The following is a 14725-nucleotide window of genomic DNA, read 5'->3' on the forward strand; positions in this document are numbered from 1 at the left end:
AGTAGTGACTCTCTGACAGTGTGGTGTTGCAATTTAATGAAACTCTGACAGTGCGGTATTCCATCCATACTGGCCCTCCGACATTCCGATGGACCCACAGTACTGACCCTCTGACAGTGCAGCACTCCCTCAGTACTGACCCTCTGACAGTGTGGCACTCCCTCAGTACTGACCCCCTCACAGTGCAGCACTGCCTAATCACTGACTCCCTCATAGTACAGCACTCCCTCAGTACTGACCCTTTAACAGTGCAGCACTCCCTCATTATTGATCCTCTGACAGTGTGGCACCCCCTCAGCACTGACACTTTGACAGTGTTGCACTCCCGCAGTACTGACCCTCTGACAATGCAGCACTTCCTCATTACAGAACCTCTGACAGGGTGGCATTCCCTCAATACTCTTCCTCTGACAATGTAGTGCTCCCTCAGTACGCTCCGATAGTGTTGTGCTCCCACAGTAATGAACTTTCAACAGTGCAGCGCTTATTTTGTTCTGACCCATTAACAGTGCAGCATTCCCTCAGTATTGACGTTCCGGCAGTGTTGCGTGCCCCAGTACTGATGCTCTGACAGTGCAGGTTTCCCTCAATACTGATCCTCTGACAGCAACATTAACTTAGGACTCACTCTCCACAGATTGGCGCGCCCTCAGTAATGATCCTCTGACAGTGGACTGCTCACTGCATAATGACCTTCTGACAGTGCGACAGTGCCTCATTACTGACCCCCTCACAGTGCAGGACTGCCTAAGCACTGACTCCCTGATAGTACAGCACTCCTTCGGTCATGACCCTTTAACAGTGCAGCACACACTCAGTACTGACCCTCTGACAGTGCAGCACTCTGTCAGCACTGACACTCCAACTGTGCAGCACGTTCCCCCATACAGACGCTCTCACAGTGCAGCGCTCCCTCTTTCCTGACCCACTAACAGTGCAGCACTCCCTCAGTACAGATCCTCTGACAGTGCAACACCCCGTCCGAACTGACCCTCTGACAGTGCAACACTCCCTCTGTATTGACCCTCTGACTGTGCAGCATTCCCTCAGTACTGACCATCTGACAGTGAAGCACTCCCTCAGTACTGATCCTCTGACAGTGCAACACCCCGTCCGAACTGACTCTCTGACAGTGCAACACTCGCTCTGTATTGAACCTCTGACTGTGCAGCATTCCCTCAGTACTGACCCTCTGACAGTGCAGCACTCCGTCAGTACCAAACTCCTGACAGTGTGGCCCTCCATTAGTACTAAACTACTGACAGTGCGGCCCTCGCTTAGTACTAAACTCCTGACAGTGCGGCATTCCCTCAGTACTAAACACCTGACAGTGCGGCATTCCCTCAGTACTAAACTCCTGACAGTGCGGCATTCCATCAGGACTAACATCCTGACAGTGCGGCCCTTCCTCAGTACCAAATTCCTGACAGTGTGACCCTCCCTTAGTACTAAACTGCTGACAGTGCGGCATTCCCTCAGTACTAAACTCCTGACAGTGCGGCATTCCCTCAGTACTAAACTCCTGACAGTGAGGCATTCCCTCAGTACTAAACTCCTGACAGTGAGGCATTCCCTCAGTACTAAACTTCTGACAGTGCGGCATTCCATCAGGACTAACATCCTGACAGTGCGGCATCCCCTCAGTACTGACCCTCTGACAGTGCAGCACTCCCTCAGTACTGATCCTCTGACAGTGCAACACCCGTCCGAACTGACCTTCTGACTGTGCAGCAATCCTTCAGTATTGACGATCCGACAGTGCAGCTTTTGTCCAGTACTCATCCTCTGACAGTGTAGCACTCCTTCAATATTGACGTTCCACTGTGCAGCTTTTCTTCAGTACTGACCCTCTGACAGTGCAGCACTCCTTCTGTAATGACATTTCCTTCTATTTCTGAATGTTTTGTGGAGATATAGAGACATTGCCTTTGCAGATTTTGAGAAAGCATGAGAGAGACACGCAATCCAAGCCCTGTCTGAAACTCTGCAACAGTCTATTCAGAGAGATGCACAGCATGGAAACATACCCTTCAGCCTAACTTATTCATGCCAACCAGATTTCCAACTTAATTTAGTTCCATTTGCTCGCACTTGGCTGATATCCCTCTAACCCCTTCCTATTCATATACCCATCCAGATGCCTTTTAAATGTCGCCATTGTACCAGTCCCCACCACATCCTCTGGCAGCTACCTGCATGACCTTGAATAAGTGCTCAAACTTTCATAGAGACGATGCAACCTCAAACAAACACCAACCTATGAAATGCTATCACTGCCATTTTCAACCCATCCTTTGGTTCTCCGTTACGCTGATTTGAACAGAGGTGAAAAAACAGTCTTTGTGACCATCCAGCGTGACCTTGTTAAAAAAGTTACTTTCAATTTTCACTTGCATTAGATTACCGCACTATCCAGTTGTCTGGAAGGTGGGATGAGCTGTATTCTCCTGCTATAGTCCTTGGTGTCCCACCTTGATGTGAGGGAGGGAACTCCAGGATTTTGACCTGAGTCATGCAGAGAGCTCTCTTACTGGAGTGTCTCTTTACAGAGGAAAGTTACCATAGACCAGGAGGACCCGAGAGCTGCTGTCTCGTCAGAGAGGCCTGGTGGGTCACACACCTCAGGTGAGGGGCGAGATTCAGAAGTTGGGGCCATCATGGTAATTTCAAACATGATAGAGAGTGATCCAACAATGTTGGGATAACGAACCTGTTAGCTGAGTGAACCGACCCTCCTTTGAGGCGAAGGAATTCTATCCCTGTAATAATGCAAGCTTGAGTATTCAACACGAAAGTCAATCTGTACGGACGCGCTGGAGACCTGAAACATCAATACAGAGCTTGCTGAAGGAGCTAAGCATGTCCGCAGCATCTCTGAGGGGAGAGGGAGAAAGAGACAGCGAGAGAGTTCACCTTTCAATCCAGTGATTTCTGCGCGAAAGTTCCTTCAGAACAGACCGTTTTGAGGAAGGGTCACTTGAAATGCGAATTGTTCCTCTCTCTCTCTCTCTTCACCGTTGCTGCCTGATCTGCTGAATTTCCGCAGCCATCTGTTTGCTTGAGAATTTGATCTGACCTGATCCTAGCGTCACTGAATAATTCAGTCTGTGTTCAATGCCCTGAGGCTGCTTCTGCTGAAAGTTGACAAACAGGTTTAAGGCTTTGTAAGGTATTGTATTCGGAGGGCGGGGTACATGGGAGAACAGATACAGAACACAGGCACTTCAAAAAGATACTTCTCAATTTAACTTTGTGATGTTAATTCAGAAGGAACAGTTCAGAGCTAACATTTCAGTTCATCAGCCAAGGGGAGTATATATGTCATGACAAAGACTTGTTGTAAAGACTGTACAGAACCGAACTTTAGTGACTATGTTTGTACATTTTTTTTTGTGAATAAAGTCTCTGTTAGAAACTGATATAAATGTTTTTTCGAGTGGGACCAAGCATCTTGAGCTTTTGGAGGCATTGTTTTTGTCCTTAATCTTTTTAAAATAAACTCTAGTCAAGTTAGATACTCCCCGGTTATATATATATCTATGGTCATCAACGGGGAGGAGATGGTGGGATTGTCCCGGGGGCTCAGTGTTACCTCACTGCACCCGGGTTCGATTCCAGCCTCGGGAGACTGTCTGTGTGGTGTTGGCACATTCTCCCCGTGTCAGCCTCCGGGTGCTCCTGTTCCCTCCCACTGTCCAAAGATGTGCAGGCTAGGTGGATTAGCCAGAGGAAATAAAGGGATCAAGGGATAGAATGGGGGAATGGGCTGCTCTACCGAGGGTCAATGTGAACATGATAGGCCGGTTGGCGTGCTTCCACATTCTATGTTCAATCCAGAGACTCAAGTAACGTTCTGGGCTCTGGGCTCCAATCTTGGTGGTGGCTGTGGGTCATCACAGTGAGAACAGGTTTGGATATGAACACGGTCCAAAGGGGTAACAGGTTTGCTTTCTGAGGTGTTGAGGACATGAATGTTTTGTCGAGGTTCCTTCGGGATAAACATACTGAGGAGGTGCTTTCAGAGGTACTGAGGGAGCGCTTTCTGGCGGTATAGGGTGCAGAAGGTGGAATGGTACAGATACACTTCCCTAATCATTTCCTCAGGGCCCTAAAGGCACGCTGGTGTGGTCATCTGAGATGGAAGCCACTCCCCATTTTAGAAGCTTAGATAAACACTCAGTGAAAAATAACACAAACGCATGCCTTAAACATGGATTGGAGGAAAACCGTTATGAATCTATCATCACTTGTTGCTTGGACACGGTTTAGAAAAGCAGGAACCCAAACAGACCAATGCTGGCGATGAAAGGGATGCTGCACAGGAAGATCCAAGAATTCATTTGCATTTGATGTCTGTCTCCCTGCAGAGGTCATCATCTGAGATCAGGGTTCAGTCCTGGGAGAAATCATCTCTCCATCAAAACCTCAACCATGTGTGTGTGTGTGTGTGTGTGTGTAAGGTGTATCCAAGAAAATAAACTCCTACTGTTGTTTCTGGTTGATTGGTCCCTTATTTTCAAAAAACTGGCAAAGACAAATGTGAAAGCTTTTAAAAGCTGCAAAACTCACTTAACTGGGATAAGGTGAATGCTGTAAATCTCCCAGAGGTTGGGATGGAAGGAACAAGCAACATTAGATTGAGAAGAGGTAGTGCCATTCAGGTGCAGAGGTATTGTTGGAATGTCTATTCAGGATTAACTAAGTCATTTCAGGAGAGGAGAAAACAATTCCAGGTAGATCAAAAACACCTTGGATATAGTTTCTCAACCAATCTGCTCAGTGATGGTATGATATTCCACTGGACCAGGTGGGACTTGAACCTGGATCTCCTAGCTCAGAGGTAAAGACGCTACCACTGACCCTTTCTACTTTCCCCAAGCTGTACAAGAGAGCTAACACTTGGCTGCAGACATCAATTAAAAACAGCCAATGTGACAAGGTCTTCAAGAAGGAAGGAAGGAGAAACCAGGAATATACAGGCCAATCAGTCTGACGGTGGGGAAACTGTTGGAATGAATACTGAGGGACAGAATGAATCTGCATTTGGAGCAGGCAGGGGTTAATCAAGAACAGCCGGTGTGATTTTTATTAAAGGAAGGCCATATCTGACCAACCTGATTGAATTTGTCAAAGAGGTGGCCAGATGTGTAGGTGATAGCAATGCATTTGGTATAGGCTACATGGAATTCTGTGGGGCTTTTGATAAGGTCCTGCATGGGACACTGATGGCAAAGACAAGAGCCCATGGCATCCAAGGAAATTTGGCAAATTGGATCCACAATGGGCTGAGTGGCAGGAATTAGAGGGTGATGGTTGAGCTTGCTTCTGTAACTGGAAGCTTGTGCCCAGTGGGATCTTGCAGAGGCCAGTATTGGGTTCTCGCAGTTTCTAGGTTTATAGAAATAGCTTTCACTTGAAAGTTGGAGGATTGATCAGTGAGTTCATGGAAGATATGAAAACTAATGTGCTGGGAAACAGTGAGGAAGACAGAATTAGACCATAGGGGGACAAACATGGTAAAGAAATACATGATGAACTATAGGGCCCTGGGAAGCACTGAAGATCAGAGGGACCTTGTTGTGCCTGTCCACCAGTCACTTAAACACCGGGACAGGTGATAAACTCGCCTTTCATTGTTAAGCACAGTGTTTGAGCTGGGAAGTTCTGTCGGAACTATCGAAAACATTGGCTAGGGGACTGTTAGCTTGTTGTCTGCATTTCTGGAATCCACATTTAAGGAGGGATATGCTAGCACTCGAGACTTGGAAGGATGTTGTCTCAGCTAGAGAGTTTCAGTTATGAAGAGAGACTGGAAAGATTGGGTCATTTTCCTTAGACCAGAGAGTTTGAGAGGGGAGTTGCAGGTAGATAGGATAGTGGAGAAGTCTTTTTGTATGCTTTCCCTTATTGGTCAGAGCATTGAGTAAAGGAATTTGGAAGTCATGTTGTGGCTGTACAGGACATTGGTTAGGCCACCTTTGGAGTATTGTGTGCAATTCTGCTCTGATTCCCGTAGAAAGGATGTTGTGAAATTTGAAAGGTTTCAAAAAGATTTACAAGCATGTTGCCAGGGTTGGAGGGTTTGAACTACAGGGAAGGCTGAATAGGCTGGAGCTGTTTTCCCTGGAGTGTTGGAGGCTGAGGATAACCTTCCAGACGTTTATAAAATCATGGATGCATGGATAGGGTAAATAGACAAGGTCTTTTCCCTGGGGTGTGATAGTCCAGAACGAGAGGGCATAGGCTTAGGGTGAGAAGGGAAAGATTTACAAGGTCCGAAGGGCCAACGTTTTCATTCAACAGGCGGTGCATGTATGCAAGAGGAAGTTCAGGCCAGTACGCGGCTAGTAACATATAAAAGGTATCAGGAGGGTTATTAGATAACTCCATCACCACCTGATGAAGGAGCAGCGTTCCGAAAGTTAGTGGTTCCAAATAAACCAGTTGGACCATAACCTGGTGTTGTGTGATTTTTAACTTGAATTGGAAGGGATTAGAGGGCCAAATGTTGGTAAATGGGACTAGGTTAATTTCGGATATCTGGTCGGCATGGACGAGTTGGGCTAAAGGATCTGTTTCTGTGTTGTACATCTGTTTGACTCTATGACATCATTGAAATGTATAAAATAATGAGAGGTGTTGATTGGGTACACAGTAAGGAAATATTCCCCTTGATGGAGGAACCAGTTAAGACAAATGCTGTAAAGACTGGAAGGCAGTGCAGATATTTAAGGTAAGGGGCAGGAGTCTTAAGGGGATTGAAAGTGATAAAGTCATACAGCATGGAAACAGACCTTTTGATTCTCCCCAAGTCAATACTAATCATAATCCCAAACAAAACTAGTCCCACCGCCTGCTACTGGCCCATATCCCTCTAATTCTTTCCTGTTTGTCCAAATAACTTTTAAACATTGGAACTGTACCCGCATCCATTAATTCCAGAGTCACTGACGCCAATCTCCCCGTTTGATATAAACAAGCCTCACAGTCTCTGACACCAATCTCTGCCTGTCTGATATAAACCAACCCACAGTTCCTGACACCAATCTCGCCCTGTCTGATATAAACCAACCCACAGTCACTGACACCAATCTCGCCCTGTCTGATATAAACCAACCCACAGTCACTGACACCAATCTCCCCCTGTCTGATATAAATCAGCCCCACATTCACTGACACCAATCTCCCCGTCTGATATAAACGAGCCCCTCATTCACTGACACCAATCTCTCCTGATATAAACCAGTCCCCCAGAGAGTGATACGAAATTTCCCATCCAATTTAAACCATTCCCACAAAATCTTTCGCCAATCTCCTCTTGTATGACATATACCAGCCCCTAGACCACTGACACCAATCCCTCCCTTTCTGATATAAACGAGCCAGACAGTCAGTGACGAAAATGAATTGCTGGAAAAGCGCAGCAGGTCAGGCAGCATCCAAGGAGCAGGAGAATCGACGTTTCGGGCATGAGCCCTTCTTCAGGAATTATGCCCGAAACGTCGATTCTCCTGCTCCTTGGATGCTGCCTGACCTGCTGCGCTTTTCCAGCAATACATTTTCAGCTCTGATCTCCAGCATCTGCAGTCTTCTCTTTCTCCTAGACTGTCAGCGACACCAATCTCCGCCAGTCTGGTTGAAATTAACCCCACAGACGCTGACAATAATCTCCCCACTTCTGATATACACCAGCCCTGCAGTCACTGACACCAATCTCCTTCTGTCTAATATAAATCAGCCCCACCGACACTGACAATATTTTTCCCTTTCTGATATAAACCAGCCCCACAGTCACTGACACTAATCTCCTCCTGTCTGATATAAACCAGCCCCACAGTCACTGACACTAATCTCCCCCTGTCTGATATAAATCAGCTCCACAGTCACTGATACCAATCTCCTCGGGACTGACATAAACTTTGATTCCCATTCTTCCTGGTAGAAAATTAGGGCCATGTGTGGAATGTTCAAGTCAGTAAGAATTGTCAGCAAGGATTCATCATTTTTCTTTTTGGAGCTTTTAATGCCGGGGAATTTTTCAGTTATTAAATTTCAGTTCTTTTCCCGTGACCAAGTTCCATTTGAAGCAGACATTCATATTAGTTGCATACTAAGTGCCTGTGAATCCCTCTCTCAAATGGAGCAGGGGAATGAATAGTTTCTCCCCAGTATGAACCTGATGTACCAGTCACTCTGAGTGCCTCCTTTATCACAGAGACAACAGGTGAATGGTCTCTCACTTGTGTGAAATAGCTGGTGTGTCAGCAGAGTTGTTGACTGAGTGAATCCTTTCCCAAACTGAGTGCAGGAGAATGGCTTCTCTCCAGTGTGACTGTGCGGATGACTTCCCAACAGGAATGAGTAATTGAATGCCTTTCCACAATCCCCATGTTTACATGGTTTCCCTGTGGTATTGATGTTGTTGCTTGTCTCCAGGTTTGGTGATCAGTTCAAGGCTTGCCCACATACAAACACAGCCACAGGGTGGCAGCAAATGGGAACTCACTGTCTGTAAGAGTTTCAGAAGGAGAAACTCTCCAAATATTGAAAATGCTGTTGTGAAGTTGAAGATGTATATTATACCTTTAAGGGAGAGTGAAGGATGTTTTGGCAGTGAGAGTAACTGTCGTGTGACTTGACTATGACTTGAAAATATGTAACATTTGGTTGCAAACTCGATACCTCAGTAGTTTGACCACCATTTGAATTCAACCAATCAATTTAAATTATGCCCCAGTAAACTAAAACCCAATGGAATTTGAATTTTACCGTTTTGACAACTTAGAACCAGTGAGATGATCCGATATTTGGGGTATCAAAGGTCAGCATTTTGAGAGTTAGCTAGAGAAGGGAGAGAGAGAGAGACTGCCAACCAAAACACTCTCGATCAAAGATACTTTTTTTACCCTTGCAGCAGATGTCTAAAGCCAACTCAGGGAGATCTACAAACAGGAAGATCGACACCGGAGACAGCAGCCGCTGTCTGGCTTTGAAAATTAATATGTTGCACATTTTAATCGGGGTTTATTGAGTCAGTATATTGTTATAGAGTTGGATATAGAAAACAGATCTTTAAGAGAAAAGTGGTTCAGAGTTGTAGATAGTTATTGTTTACATAGAACATAGAAACGTACAGTACAGAACAGGCCCTTTGGCCCACGATGTTGTGCCAAGGATTAATCCTAATGTAACATAAAATAACTTAACCTATGCATCCCTCAATTCACAGCTATCCATGTGCATGTCCAGTTGTCGCTTAATTGTCCCTAATGACTCTGCTTCCGCCACCACCGCTGGCAACAACATTCCATGCGTTCACAACTCTCTGCGTAAAGAAACTACCTCTGACGACCCGTTTAACCTTTCTCCTCATAACTTAAAACTATGACTCCTCGTGCCAGTCAATACTGGCCTATGGAAAAGTCTCTGGCTATTGACTCTATCTATTACTCTCATTACCTTGCACACCTCGATCAGGTCTCCTCTCTTCCTCCACTCTCCAGAGACAAAAGTCTGAGCTTCGTCAATCTCTCTTCATAAGGCAAGCTCTCCAGTCCAGTCAGCCCTGGTAAACATTCTTTGTACCCTCTCCAAATCCTCTGTATCTTTCATATAGTCGGGCAACCAGAACCGGACACAATATTCTAAGTGTGGTCTCACAGGGACTTGTAGAGCTGTAGCAAAACCTCTCGGCTCTTAAACGTGATTACCCTGTTAATGAAAGCCAAAACACCATATGCTTTCTCAACAAACCTATCCACTTGGGTAGCATATTTGCATTAACTATGTACTTGAACACAAAGTTCCCTCTGTTCCTCCACACTGCCAAGAATATGGTCTTTAATCCTGTATTCAGCATTCTAGTTCAACCTTTCAAATTGCATCGTTTCACATTTGTCCAGGTTTAATTCCATATGCCATTTTTCAACCCAGCTCTGCATCCTTTATTTTTTTTTGCTGCAGCCTGCAATAGCCCTCGATTCTATCAACAGCACCTCCAACCTATGTGACATCTGCAAATTTTACTAACCCACCCCTCAATCTCTTCAGGGAGAAAGTGAGGACGGCAGATGCTGGAGATCAGAGCTGAAAATGTGTTGCTGGAAAAGCGCAGCAGGTCAGGCAGCATCCAAGGAACAGAAGAATCGACGTTTCTGGCATCAGCCCTTCTTCAGGCTGAAGAAGGTCTGATGCCCGAACCGTCGAATTCCTGTTTCTTGGATGCTGCCTGACCTGCTGCGCTTTTCCAGCAACACATTTTCAGCCCTCAATCTCCACCCAAATCATTTATAAAAGCTACAAACAGCAGAGACCCAAGAACAGAACCCTGTGGGACGCCACTCAAGACTGACCTCCAGGCAGAACTTGCCATCTCCAACCAATCTCTGCCTTCTGTCAGCTAGCTAATTCTGAGTCCAAATAGCCAAATCTCTCAAAACCCCATATCTCCTGACTTTATGGATGAGCCTACCATCCTTACCTTATCAGATGCCTTGCTGAAGTCCTTATACATCACATCCACCAGCTTGACCTTCATCGATCTGTCCTGTCACTTCCTCAAAAAACTCAGTAAGATTTATGTGGGATGACCTGCCCCTCACAAAGACATGATGACTGCCTTTAATCACGCTCTACTTTTCCAAATAGTCATAAATTCTTTCCAAAACGTTGCTGACCACAGATAGAAGACTGGCTGCTCTGTAATTGCCAGGCATTTCACTATTACCCTTCTTGAAAATTGCCTCCTAGCAATCCTCCCATATGACTCCCGTGGAGAGTGAGGACGCAACGATCTTCACCAGCGGCTTAGCAACCTCCTTTCTTGCTTCCTAGAGTAGCCTAGGATAAATCAGGTCTGGTCATGGGGGCTTATCAATCTTAATGTTTGCCAAAATTTCCAGCACATAAACCTCATCAATCTTGATCTGTTCCAAACTGTATCCCAGCTCCTCAAAGTTCTTATTCACAACAAGGTTACTTTCCTTAGTGAAAACCAAAGCAAAAAAAAACTCATTTACGGTTTTCCCTATCTGCTCAGACACCACGCACAAGTTCCGCACGCTCTCCCTGATTGGCCTTACCTTCACCCTGATCATTCTCTGTTCCTCACGTATGTGTAAAATGCCTTTAGATTCTCCCTAATCTTTCCTGTCAAGCCTTTTTCTTGCCCCCTCCTGGCTCTCCTCAGTCCATTACTGAGCTCCTTTCTAGCAAGCCTGTAATCCTCTAAAGCTGTGTTAGATCCTTGCCTCCTCCACCTTATGTAAGCTGCCTTCTTCCTTTTGAGGAGAAGCTCCTCTGTTCTTGTTACCCCTTCTTACCTGTCTCAGAGGGACATATTTGTGCATAACTCGCAACAACTGCTCCACATGTCTGCTGTGCCGTTTCTATGGCACAATTGCTCCCAGTCTGTACGTCCTAACTCCTGTCTGATCGCATCCTAAGTTCTTTTTCACCACTTAAAATATTCAGTTTTTAAAATATTCACTTTTAGGGTTAAAGAATAAAATTGATTTTTTAAAAAAAAATAGTGGAATTTGGGAGTCCTCTGTCCCTTTAACAGATTACGAGGCAAGGTGAGTTTGTCTACGTTTTGTTTAAATTGCAGGAGGGCTCAAGGACCTTTTACTGTGCTGTACATCTCTGTAACTCTATGCTGTCCAGGTCCTGTCTGCTGAGAATGGTGAAAAGCTTTTCCGAGGCTGTGCATTTGGCTGTAACACTTCTGCTTCCAGTTCAAAGACCGATAGCATTCAGTTCCTGATTAATTGTGTTGTATCAGATTTTGACTGTTTTTGGTTTGGTTTGAGTTTCCTTTCTCTGGCTCTCTCCTGATGCCCTGTAAAAGAAGTTTATAAAAGTGATCAGATTAGATTACTTACAGTGCGGAAACAGGCCCTTCGGCCCAACAAGCCCACACCGCTCCGCTGAAGCACAACCCACCCATACCCATACCCATACATCTACATCTACTCCTTACCTAACACTACGGGCAATTTAGCATGGCCAATTCACCTGACTTGCACATCTTTGGACTGTGGGAGGAAACCCACGTAGACACGGGGAGAACGTGCAAACTCCACACAGTCAGTCGCCGAGGCGGGAATTGAACCCGGGTCTCTGGCGCGGTGAGGCAGCAGTGCTAACCACTGTGCCACCGTGCCGCCATGCCGCCCTTACTGTCAACACAGGAGAGAAGTTCAGACCATTCCAGTATAGGTGAATTATTTGTCCCTGTCCTGTTCCCCCACCCTCCCAAGAGCTGTGAATGCCTGTTTCCCCCACCCCCAGGCTCTCCATCCTCCCTGGGTCAGTCCTAATTCTCCCTCCCCATCTCCACTGTCTCCGTCACTGGGATTACAGGCAGGTCCCGCCCATTCGCTGTGCATCACCAGTATAACCGCGCATGCGCCTCGTCCCAAATAAAATGGCGGCCACGGCGAAGGTCCCGGGAATTAAATTCAGGGCTGAAACCGCGGAATCTGCTAATTCTTATTCGGTTCGCGGGACCTTTACTGGATATTACCCAGACGGTTCGCACCACCTCTCCCACCGCTGGCTCTATTATTCCTACGGGACCACCCCCTCCCCGCCATGATCTGGAGACTGAATTAGGGGCCTTCAGTCAATTTGCACATGCTCCAACAGGTTCAATCCAGCGCCTGCGCACTGGTGTCCTTTTGGGGGTGAGGGGGAACATCGCGCGTCCTCTTCAGGAATGTCCATAAGACATAGGGGTGGAAGGAAGGCCATTCGGCCCATGCTCCTCTCCGCCATTTAATCATGGCTGATGGGCATTTCAACTCCACTTAACTGCATTCTCCCCGTAGCCCTTAATTCCTTGTGACATCAAGAATTTATCAATCTCTGCCTTGAAGACATTTAGCGTCCCAGCCTCCACTGCACTCCATGGCAATGAATTCCACAGGCCCACCACTCTCTGGCTGAAGAAATGTCTCCGCATTTCTATTCTGAATTTACCCCCTCTAATTCTAAGGCAGTGTCCACAGGTCCTAGTCTCCTCACCTAATGGAAACAATTTCCTAGGATCCACCCTCTCGAATCCATGTATTATCTCGTAAGTTTCTATTAGTACTCCCCTTAATCTTCTGAACTCCAATGAATACAATCCCAGGATCATCAGCTGTTCCTCATATGTTAGGCATACCATTCCAGGGATCATCCGAGTGAATCTCCGCTGGACATGCTCCAGTGCCAGTATATCCTTCCTGAGATGTGGGGACCAAAACTGGACACAGTACTCCAAATGGGGCCTAACCAGAGCCTTATAAAGTCTCAGCAGCACAACAGTGCTTTTATATACCAACCCTCTTGAGATAATTGACAACATTGCATTCGCTTTCTTAATCACGGACTCAACCTGCATGTTTACCTTTAGAGAATCCTCAACTGGCACTCCCAGATCGCTCTGTACTTTGGCTTTACGAATTTTCTGACCGTTTAGACGGTAGTCCATGCTTGTATTCTTTTTTTAAAGTGCAAGACCTCGCATTTGTTCACATTGAATTCCATCAGCCATTTCCTGGACCACTCTTCCAAACTGTCTAGATCCTTCTGCAGCAACCACCCCCCCCCCACTTCCTCAGTTCTACCTGCCTGTCCACCTAACTTTGTATCATCGGCCAACTTCGCTAGAATGTCTCCAGTCCCTTCATCCAGATCATTAATATATAACGTGAACTGCTGCGGCCCAACACTGAACGCTGTGGGACACCGCTTGTCATCGGCTGCCGTTCCGAAAAAGAAACTTTTATCCCAACCCTCCGCCTTCTGTCAGACAGCCAATCCTCAATACACACCAGTCGCTCACCTCGAACACCATGGGCCCTCACCTTGCTCAGCAGCCTCCCGTGTGGCACCTTATCAAAGGCCTTTTGGAAGTCTAGGTAGCCCACATCCACTGGATTTCTCTGGTTAACGTACTTGTCACCACTTCAAAGAACTCCAACAGGTTTGTCAGCCACGACCTCCACTTACTAAATGCATGTTGACTTGTTCTAATCCGCCCTTGCTCTGACAAGAATTTAGAAACCTCATCCTTAATGATTGGTTCTAGAATTTTACCAACAAACCGAGGTTAGGCTAATTGGCCTATAATTGTCCATCTTTTGTCTTGATCCTTTCTTGAACAAGGGGGTTACAGCAGCGATATTCCATTCATCCGGGACTTTCCCTGACGCCAGTGACTTTAGAAAGATCTCAACCAACGCCTCCGCTATTTCCTCAGCCACCTTCCTCAGAACTCTAGAATGTAACCCATCAGGACTAGGAGATTTATCAATTTTAATACCTTTTCGCTTTTCTAGCACTATCTATTTTGTAATGGCAACCATACTCAACTCAGCCACCTGACTCTCTTCAATTGTTGGGATATTACTCATGTTTTCCACTGTGAAGACTGGTGCAAAGGACTTATTAAGTTCTCCTGCTAGTTCCTTATCTCCCATCACTCGGCTTCCAGCTTCAGTTTGAAGTGGCCCAATGTCTACTCTTGCCTGTCATTTGTTTCTTATGTATTGAAAGAAACTTTTACAATCATTTCTAATATTACTGGCTAGCCTACCTTCATATTTGATCCTCTCCTTCCTTATTTCTCTCTTTGTTATCCTCTGTTTGTTTTTGTAGCCTTCCCAATCTTCTGATTTCCCAGTGCTCTTGGCCACTTTATAGGATCGCTTTTTTTATTTGATAGATTTCCTGAGTT

This window comes from Chiloscyllium punctatum, unplaced genomic scaffold, assembly GCF_047496795.1.
Source record: "Chiloscyllium punctatum isolate Juve2018m unplaced genomic scaffold, sChiPun1.3 scaffold_135, whole genome shotgun sequence".
NCBI lineage: Eukaryota > Metazoa > Chordata > Chondrichthyes > Orectolobiformes > Hemiscylliidae > Chiloscyllium > Chiloscyllium punctatum.